The following is an 11,432-nucleotide window of genomic DNA, read 5'->3' as shown; positions in this document are numbered from 1 at the left end:
GCTTTCCAAAATTGCCAGAGAAATTTTGAAAAAATTGTCCTGGATCGTCCTGGATGATATAAAATCGTCCAGAATGATGTATTTTACATAATGACGACTACTTTAATGGGGATGCCCTAATTAGTTATTTTGCTTTTGAACAGATCGCCCCGACTGATATAAATATCATCCAGGACGATATTACCAAAAACAGTAATCTCTAGGGAACAGTCAGAAACTCTTATACATTACAAAACATTAGGAGCCACAACAAATACAGTAGGCTCAAGAAAGGAAAAAGGGGTACAAACTGACTCAGACCTAGTCTACCCAATCTTGAGCTGATTCCAAATTGTAGTCTGATCGTGTGAACCTAAAATGTTATTAGAAAGCAGTCATAGAGAAAAATAATGTTTGATATCGTCAAAATCATAAGCCACAGATCCGCAACATACTACATTTGGAAATCGAAACACACTTGAAGGTTACTCCATAACTAGACCTCCCTTATTTGATAATATTTCTTTTAATTTTTGGAAAACACACATGTCAACATTTTTACAGTCACTAGATTACGGTATGTGGATCCTAGTTTAGGAAGGATATACAAAACCAACTAGATTAGTTAATGGTATTAGAATAGAAAAACCCTTTGCAGATTGGACTATAGAAGAACATGACATAGCACAACTAAATGCTAAATATTTAAATAGTTTCTTTTATGCTCATAAGTCAGAAGAATACATGCAGGTTTCCACTTGTAAGAGTGGAAAGGACATTTGGGATAGAATTTTTATAACATATGAAGGGACTAATGAAGTTAAATAATCTATACTTACTATCTCGTTGCATGACTATGAATTATTTTGCATGAAACCTAATGAATCCATTTCCGACTTGTACACAAGATTCACACAAAAAGTCACCTCTTTACATGCATTGGGTAGGAAACTAAAGAACGCTGAAATGGTTAATAAGATATTTCATTATTTGCCTACTACATATGATGCTAAAATAATTATGATTACAGAGTCTAAAGATTTTAATGTTTACTCTATCGATAATCTTCTCAGATCACTAATTGCTTACGAGCAAGAAGTGAGTCAAAGAAAGATTGATGTAGGTGAACCACGAAGGGAAAAGAACATAGCACTGAAAGTGGAGGAGTCAGAGAGTGATCTATATAACCGAAGGATGAAGATGGCATCGCACTAATGACTTGAAAGTTTAGAAGCTTTCTGAAGTGGAAGCAAAAGAGATGCAAGTAATGGAATCGAGGTAAATTCAATAGGAATGTTAAGGTTTTAAATGATATTATTTGCTATGAGTGCAGGAAACCTAGACACATTAAGTCAGACTGCCCAAAACTCAAAGCCACTTCTAGCAAGGAGAAGTTAGAGGAGAAACCAATGGTGAAGAAGGGCAAGAAGAAATTCCAAAGAGCTTTTTGAGCAGACTCATCTGAGACTTAAAAGGAAGAGAAAGTCACCAATCTGTGCTTAATGGCCGATAATCTTAATTAGTTAGATCAAGAAGAGGAATGTGACTTGACTTACAATAAACTTTTAGAAGTCTCTGAATGCATATATGTTGCTTATAGAAAATTAAATAAAATGCATGGTAGTCTGAACTTAGACTTACAATAATTTCAAAGAGAATAAGAGATTCTTAGGAAAGATCATTCTTTAATTGATAACAACCACATGAAATTACTTGATGAGTTTGATGATTTGAATAAGAACCATGAAAATTTAAAATCATCATATACAAAACTTAAAAAAGAATTTAAAGATTTTAAGGATGATTCAGAGAGAAAACATTATCGGATAAACTATACAAATAGTATATTGAAAGATTTGAATACCTTTGACAAACTAAAGATAAAAGCTCTCGAAGATAATAGGATACTCCCAAGACTTGAAGATTTCATAAATCCTATTTTGTATCTAAAATTTATACAATTCATGAAAAGATAGAATAATTATAGAAGATTAAGAAACCCATTTTCTGGAGTCAAATGCTTTAATTATGGATTGTTTAGACATATAGCACACACTTGTACATTGAATAGAAAAACTTATTTGGTGTGGAAGCTTAAGATGCATAAACCTAGATATAACATACATGCATCTGTTTATAGTTTGCAAAAAGGTTAACCCAAACTTGTTTGGATTCTCAGGTCTAATGTTTGATGATTTTACAGGATCGCTCTCACACAAGGCCTCATGAGAGCATATGGTACTTCGATAGCTGTTGCTCAAAGCATATGAATGGAGATACTGCATAATTTATATTACTGGAAGCCAAGAGTGGAGGCAGGATTACACTTAAAGATAACACCACAAGGAAGGTGGCTGGATCATGTATGATTAGAAATCTTCAAAACTTTTTTATTGAGAATATACTACTTGTAGAAGGCTTAAAGTATAATCTGTTAAGTATTAGCCAGTTATGTGATAAAGGATAATGTGTTAAATTTTTTCCTACTAGCTGCATATTATGCCTAAATGGAAAATATGTTTTGTATGGTATAAGGGTAAATAATGTGTATGTTCTAGACTTAAATTGTATCAAAACTCCTACTGCTTTTTATTTTAAAATAATTTCTGATGACTTTTGGCTTTGACATAGAAGACTTTATCACTCTAGCATGAAAAATCTTTTGAGAATTACCCAAAAGAACTTAGTGAGAGGTATACCAAAACTAGACTTTACTAAAGATCACCTTTATGATGCATGTCAATTAGGAAAATAGGTGAAGTCCACTTTTCAGTCCAATAAGGATCTTAGAACTAGTAAACCATTGAAGATTTTACATATGGATCTTTTTGGATCAGTTGGACTGTAAGTCTAGAAAGGAAGGTATATGAATTTATAATTGTGGATGATTTCTCAAGATTCATATGAGTTTGATTTTTATATCATTAGAGTGAATCATTTGATGAATTGAGAAATTTTTCAACTTAGATTCAAAGGAAACTAGTATGCGAGATTTTGATAATTCAAAGTGATCATGGAGGAGAATTTGAAAATAAAAATTTTGAGGAATTTTGTGAAGAGAAATGGATTGATCAAAATTTTTCTGTACCTAGAACCCCTCAGCAGAATGGGGTAGTAGAAAGAAAAGGCAAAATATTAATTGAAGCCACTCGAGCCATGTTGACAGAATATTCACTTCCTAAATATTTCTGGGCTGAGATGGTTTGCATAACATGTTATGTTCTGAATAGGGTGAATATAAGATCAAACTTGAATAAAATACCCTATGAGTTACTTAAGGGGAGAACACCTAATTTGTCACATTTATATGTTTTTGGATGTATGGAGTTCATTCATAACAATAAAAAATCTGTCTTAGAAAAATTTAATCCAAAATTAGATGAAGGAATTTTTATAAGATATTCAAGTGTTAGAAAATCTTATAGAGTATTCAATAATAGAACTTTAATAATTGAAGAGACTAAACATGTTATATTTGATGAATCTTAAATTTTGGAAGAGCCGATTATTAAAGAGGATAAGATAGAGATTGACTCCCAAAAGATTTAGAAAATAAATTTGGATTAAATTTTGGAGATAGAAAACTCGATGCCTAGATATTTTCTAAAAACATCCAAAGAAATTGATTATAGGTGAACCTAGTGAGGGTGTTAAGACTAGGCGTGGACTGAACAAAAAAGTCAATCATTCAGCCTTTATTTCAATGATATAACCTATAAATATTAATCAAGCACTTTTGAATAAATTTTGGATATTAGAAATAAAGTTTGAGAATTAACTATAAGGCCAACGGATCAAAGTGTAGTTAGAACTAAGTGGGTATTCAAGAATAAAATAAATGACTCTGGTGTAGTCATTAGAAATAAGGCTACATTGGTGGCTAAGGGGTTTAATCAGATTGAAGGGATTGATTTTGAGGAAACTTTTTGCCCTTGTAGCTAGACTTGAAGCAATTAGGATTTTGTTAGCTTTTGCCAATTTTAGAGGATTTAAATTATATCAAATGGATGTTAAAAGTATTTTTTTAAATGGGATGATTCAAGAGGATGTTTATGTGGAACAATATCCAGGCTTTAAAAATTCTAAACACCAAAATCATATTTTCTAATTGAAAAAGGTATTATATGGATTGAAATAGGCACCTAAGGCTTGATATGAGAGGTTGAGCACCTTTTTACTTGAGAGATCTTTTGAAAAAGGAAGTATGGACACAACTCTCTTTCTAAAGAAATTGGGAGAGGATATACTCATTGTACAAATTTATGTTGATGATATCATCTTTAGATCTACAAACAAAATCTTTGTGATGATTTTTCAAAAATAATTAGTGAATTTGAGATGAGTCTAATGGGAGATTTGAATTACTTTATAGGCTTTAGTATTAAGAAAATTTAGAAGAGTATATTTCTTAGTTAGTCGAAGTATGTTAAGGACATTCTCAAAAAGTATGAAATGGATAATACTAAACTTGCTAGTACACCTATGAGTTTCTCAGTTTAGTTGGATAAGGACCCTAAGAGAAAATATGTTTATCAAAAGAAATTTAGGGGAATAATTGGATCTTTGCTTTACTTGATAGCTAGCCAACCCGATATCATGTTTAGTGTTTGTTTTCGTGCTAGATTTCAATTAGATATAAAAGAATCACTTTTTATAGCATTGAAAAGGATTTTGAGATATCTCTTGGGAACTCAAAACTTATGGATTTGGTATCCTAAGTTTAACTCTTCATTTGAAATAATTGGATATTTAAATTCCGACTTTACAGGTTATAGGGTTGATAGAAAGAGTACTTTTGGAATATATTAATTTATTGGAAATTATTTACTATCTTGGTCCATTAGAAAATAGAATTCCATAGCCCTATCTACTACTAAATCTGAATACATTGCCTTTGGAAGTTGTGTGGCACAAGTACTTTGGTTGAAATAATTATTGATTTATTTAGAATTAATAATAGGTACTATTCCCAATTATTGTGATAATACTAGTACCATTTATATTTCTAAAAATCCTATTCAATATTCAAGAATAAAATATATAGACATCAGGCATCATTTTATAAGGGATCATATATCCAAAGTAAAAATTGAACTCAATCATGTTTCAATTGAAAATCAACTTGTAGACATTTTTACTAAACCATTAGGCTTTGATACTTTTAGTACATTAAGAATAAGGCTTGGTGTGATTGATTTGAATATTTAAATAATGGTTTCTACAACATTGACATGTGTTTTGTTTGTGTGCTTTATGATTTTGTAATTTTCCGTATGTGTTTTTCAATTTTTATTCGTGTTTATTTTTGCAATTTCCTATCTATTTGTTTTATGTAGTTTCACATCAAAATTCATGATTTTGAGCAACGGTATGAAAATTTCTAAGTGTGACATTCGTTTGTATAAACATATTTTCGTACGGGACGAATCCTGTAGTGTATTAATTATTGAGATGAATGATTTGCATGCAATTTTTCAATTTTCAATACAGTTTGTCTGTACGATCATAACGATCATCTGGACGATGTGTATTCAATCATATGTACGCATTTAGATGGTTATATGGATAAGGATAATTTTAAATTCTAATCGTACGTACAAACCAGAAGTTCGTACATACAAACCACATGTCACTCTAAGTGAGGCACGATTCAAACCATTATAAAAATGAACTTAAATAACTGATCATCCTTGACAAACACCTGTTTATCTATACAATCGTCTGGTAAAAAAATTCTGTATGAAAGGATGCCTCGTAACTCGTATGATTACGAATGTCATTTCATTTCTAACGCATACACTCGTACATATGAAATTTTCATTCGTACATATGAACAAAGTGTCAAACGGGATGAACCAATTTTCATCCGTATGAAAGGTCATTTTTCCTTTAAATTGGAAAGGTTTAGAATCAAATTTCTTCATTCACCTCAAAAGCCTTTTCAATCTTCTATTCCTTTTTTATCCTTTCTAATGGCTAGTTCAAGCAAGAGGGTTAGGCATGCTAAGGAACTCACTAGGGGACCTAAGAATGCCAGTGAAAAATTTATTTCCAAGGAAAAAGAAGAAACTTTCCCTAGGTTTGTATCTGCGAAAATGACCCCTTCTAGAATTTTGATTCAGGAAAACATAGTCTATCAGATACTACCACTCTTTTCTTTTACTCAATTTGATTATCCTTACTTTAATTTACTTCTTCAATATATCTACATTTCATTATTTCCTAGCGAACATGACCTTTAACTCTGATCAAGATAGGATTACATCCTTTGTTCTAGGAAAGAATGTTGAAATAACCAAGGTGGATTTGGGAGCTTTCTTAAACTTAAAGACTGAAGGAATATGAGCCCACAATTTGGCTTCTTCTATAACTTTTGATTGGAGTGAGATTAAACGAGTACTTAGAGGGATTAGACAAGAATGCCATTTGGCCAAAGTAAACACTCTACATCAAGATGCTAGAATCATCCAGCATGTGCTTAGAACTTCCATCATTCCAAAATTTGGTGATAGAATTAATATCACTCCTCTTCTTTTCATTGTCACTTATTTGATTCTTACTGGTCAACCCGTTGATGAAGCCCAACTCATTCTTGACTATCTTTATGGGCTATCTGAAATTGGCCATGTATCCCACTGGATAAAGAAGAATATTGCTCTAGGACACCTTGTGGCTTATATTCTTGATAAGAAGTACAAATTTGTTCTTCCTGATATGTCTCATCTTGAAGAGCCTCTATTCTACAATCATGGTTCATTCTGAGCTATCTTTGCAAAACATGATGAAGGTGCTGACATTGAGGGGGAGGAGAGAGAACCTGCATCTGTGCCTACTCGTGAACGAAACTTCCAAGATATGGTTCTTAGGTCTGATAATCTTGAGACTCATTCTGATCATTGCATTGATCAAATTGAAACTCATCTACAGTAGCAGAATGCGCAATACCAGCAGGACATGGGCTGGATGCGAGGCCACTCGATGTTTTGAGCTTAAATATGGCTATAATTAGTAGCTATTTTAACTTCTTCAACTAGCATCCTCCTCCAGATCAGGGACCCTCTAAGTGATGACTGTATTTCTATTATATTTCTCTCTACCAGATATGATGTGATGTGTTGTTAGCTTTTAAGTTTTTATGTTTTATGTGATGTTATGTGAAGTGCTGTGTTTTCAGTTTCTATGTTTTATGTGTTATGAAAATCTATTTATTGATATCAATCATGCTCAATGTAATATTTTTCACCATGATATCAATAAAAATTATCCTGTCTTTTTTTTGTGTGTGTTTTTGATCTCATTCAGAAATGTTTGTTAGCCTATATGATTATCCTTAAAATATTGATCTAACAAACTGCTATATTTTAAAATGCAATACAAAATTCAATTCATTAGAAAATCCAATTTTTTTTTTTTTTTAAAATTATGTTATAACTTGATCTAGTTAAGGATATCAATCTCATGTCTCTTGTTAGACTAACATAATTTTAATATTGTTATTGCAATTTGAATATTTTCTTATTTTTATTTATCTGTTTAATATAAATATTATTGTACTTAGAGAAATTTGAGATTTTAGATTATTGATTCTAAAAAGATCAAATAAATACTTAAAAATATATAAATTTATAAAAATCAAAAGAATGCACAATGGTTCACAATTTAAAAAGGGGCACAAAATTAGCCCATAAATAAAAAATACACAAAGTGTGCCACAAATATTTAAAAGATTCACAAAGTACCATAATTATATGTTCTTTCCTCAATCTTTTAATCTTTAAATTCAAATTAATATTTTTTCCAATTTTATTTTATATTGAAATTTGAAATATACAAATTATTTATTCATATACTTTGCAATAATTTTGCTTATCTCATTATCTATATTGACTCATGATCTTGATATTTTTTTCTTGTCTATGTTATATCTATACTTAAATTATATGAATCGTTCTTTTTCTCTAATGATATTTTTTTATTGCAAATATATCTCAAACTCTTTCAGGATCAACTATTAAAGGCTTATCATATGACTCATTACATTTCTGGATTGGTTTATTTCTTCTTCTCTTTTTTCTATTATAAAAAAGGAGGATAAATATTGTTTGACATTTGATTTTGTGTTTTTCATATGTGTGTTATATGTTTGTGTTGTTCATTGTTTTTTGTTCATTTTTGTTTGTATTTTTTGTTTTGACATTTCAATGTGATTATTTTTGTGTTTGTGAGAAACATTAAAATTAAAAAATATGATAAGTTCAACAAAAAATGCCCCTTATTCTTTCATGCTTATTCATTCAGGGGGAGTTTAGGAGATGCTTAGGTCTTTCAAATTTATACAAATAATAATTATTTTACCATCATCAAAAAGGGAAAGTTTGCTAAGAAAGTTGCTACCTAGCTTTGTATGACTTACATTCTTGCAACTTGTATGTTTTGATGATTTCAAATATTATTATTTTTTATTTTTATTTTCTCCTAATACATTTTGGAAGATTTATTTTTGGCTATTTTGTGTACTAACTTTTTAGGGAAATTATTGCTCCTGGTTATTAAAGACTTCAAATTAAGATCTGCTTAAATTTTTTTGAAAAATTGGAGTTTGTATTTTTCATTTTATTTGAGTCTGAGAGAGTGTGATAATAAATTGGGTAACTTAACACACACACAAACACACACCTAAGAAGAGTTAAAATTCATAATTTTTAAAACTGATCGTATACTTCAAATCATGTTCGTATGGGACAATCTGGTCAGTTAATTCCCGAATGAACAAAAGAATGAATAGAGAGGATAAATTTTTTTTAAGTACTATTCATTTTGAAATTATTTTCCTTTCGTCCCAGGATGATGGGCTCTGGACGTATTCGTTCAAATGATATTTATCATTCATTCTAGGACAATGTTCTCTAGATGCGTTTATCCAGATGAAATTGATAGTTCGCCCCAGGACGATGAGCTATGTATTCATCAAAATAAACTATTTATCCAGACAATGTTTTCCATTCGTCCAAGGATGATGGGCTATAGACGCGTTCGTTCGAATGATATTTATCGTATGTCCCAGGACGGTGCTCTCTAGATGAGTTCATCTGGATGATAATTATCGGTCGTCCTAGGACGATGGGCTCTGATTGATTAAAATAAACTATTCATCTAGATGATAATTATGGTTCGTCCTTAGATGAGGTTCTCTATTCTAGAAACTTAATATTCATCCTTCTTTCTCGTACCAATGAACTTTGAGAAAAACCGTTTATACCGGACGAACCATGTTCGTATGGGATGATGATTGGGTACGAAAGTTTTTCGTACCAGTTCATATTAAGTTCATATACAACAATTTTTACACTATTTGTACGTATGAAATTGGATCGTACGGGACGATTATGATCGGTCAGAATTAAAAAATGTAGCTTTTGGATGGTTTTTTGTGTCTTTCTTATAAAAGATCCACTTAAGACTATCATGCAATATTTTTTTCATTTTGGACTTCGTGCATACAGAAGGAAGATTGATGGAGAGCGTGAGAAAGAGTGTTTGAAATAGAGTTCTTACTACTGGAGCGTGATGGGTTAACTTGGTTACTCAAAGGTAAGGTTCTCTATTTGTAATTTATGATTACTTCACTCTTTTCTCTTGACCTTCTAGATTTCTCGTGAGAAGATCTTTCAAAAAGATCTGGTTCTCTACCGACACTCAAGGAGTGTGAACACCCGAAGGTTCTCTGCCGACACTGGAGGAGTGTGAACAGCTGAAGGTTTTTTGCCTACACTTGGAGGGTGTAAAAGGATAATGGTATTCTGCCTATACTTGGAGGGTATAAAAGGATGATGGTTCTCTATCGCACTGGGTAGTGGTGGAAGAGAGTTCTTGTGAAGGCTTCTCCGCCTTACTGTGGAGGTTGCAACTATTTTCATGACTTATATTTTGATGATTGACAAACACTATTGATTCTCCTGGACTGCCTATTACTTCTAACTTTTCAGGAATTGAAGATCAGACAAACAAATGAAGCCAGTTCAAAATTGCGTAGATTTAGGGGTGAGTTAGTCAGTACTTTATTTTTTCTCTTCTTGAGTCTATTTGTAATGTTCAAAGAGACTGATGCTAAGTAACCCTACACACACACTTGAGAGACTTAGAATTTTTGTTTTTACTCATATCGGCCAGGACGATATTTACATAATCCTGGATGATCAGGCTTAAAACAGAAAGTCTAAATAAGGATTCTTATTTAAGGCAGTCATCATTAACAGATCATCCTGGATGATACGTGTATCGGCCAGGATGATAAACTCAAATCAGAAAGAAGTTGCCACCATAGACAATTAAGGTATACTGTATTTTTTAATATTCGGCCAGGACGATCATTGATCGGCCTGGACGATATTCACAAATTATGCCTTAATTGATCAGGAAATCAAGGGAGTAATTAAGGATGATTGATACGATCATATCATCCTGGAAAATTGCAGGATCAGCCAGGACGATCTACTCAAAAACCTTGGTTACTTCAGGATGATAAATATTGGCCAGCTCGAATTCAGGGCAATGCTCTGGACGATTTTCCTCTGATTTGAACTGATCGGCCGGGACGGTCTTGAGATCGGCCTGGACGATCAAGCCAATTATAAATTATCCAGTTTGCGTTAAGGGCGATGCTCTGGCCAATCTTTTGAGATTTGTACTGATCAGCCAGGACGATGTCCATATCAGCCTGGACGATATTTTCGGCAACTTGCAATTAATGAGCTCCTTTGAAGCTCTTCTATTTAAGAGCTCTTGTTCAATATTTTTAACAATCTTTTGCTGTTGCCTCGACCTGAGAAGGCCTTGAGGAGAGAAAGAGAGAGAGGGAGAGAGAGAGGATCTTGTGAGGGGGAGCTTGTGAGGGGATTTACAAGGGTGCTTCAAGGATCGCTCTTCTTCTTCTTCGTCTAGAGTTTCTTGTCCGTGGAAGGGTCGGTAGAGGTAAGGTTTTCAGTACTGGATTGTGGTTCTCTGCCAGCTTCAGGCTGAAGCAAAAGGAGATAGGTTCTCTGCCTTGTCAGGGTGGAAAAATGGACTTCTTTGTGAGGGCTTCTCTACCTAGCCGTGGGGGCTAAAGGAGTGACACGTTTTGTAGTGCAATACTTGGAGGGTGCCTCCAAGGAGTGGATGTAGGTCAAGTTGACCGAACCACTATAAATTTCTGTGTTATTATTTTCTTGCTTCCGCACTTTAAATTTCCGCATTGTTTTTGTCTTGTGGAGTGATTTTGTTTTGGTTTGTGATCTTATTACTTTTGTTCAAAAGAATTTTTTAAAATACCAATTCACCCCCCCCCCCCTCTCTTAGTTAGCTTGGGCCAGTTCTATAGGGCTTAACATCCCTAACAAACTTTTAAGTGGTATCAGAGCGGGATTCAAAAATTTTAAGTTTGAAAACTTTTTGATTTTGATCCATGGCTAACC

The sequence above is a fragment of the Dendrobium catenatum genome, unplaced genomic scaffold, assembly GCF_001605985.2.
Source record: "Dendrobium catenatum unplaced genomic scaffold, ASM160598v2 fragScaff_scaffold_1282, whole genome shotgun sequence".
NCBI lineage: Eukaryota > Viridiplantae > Streptophyta > Magnoliopsida > Asparagales > Orchidaceae > Dendrobium > Dendrobium catenatum.
This window is presented reverse-complemented; position numbering follows the sequence as displayed.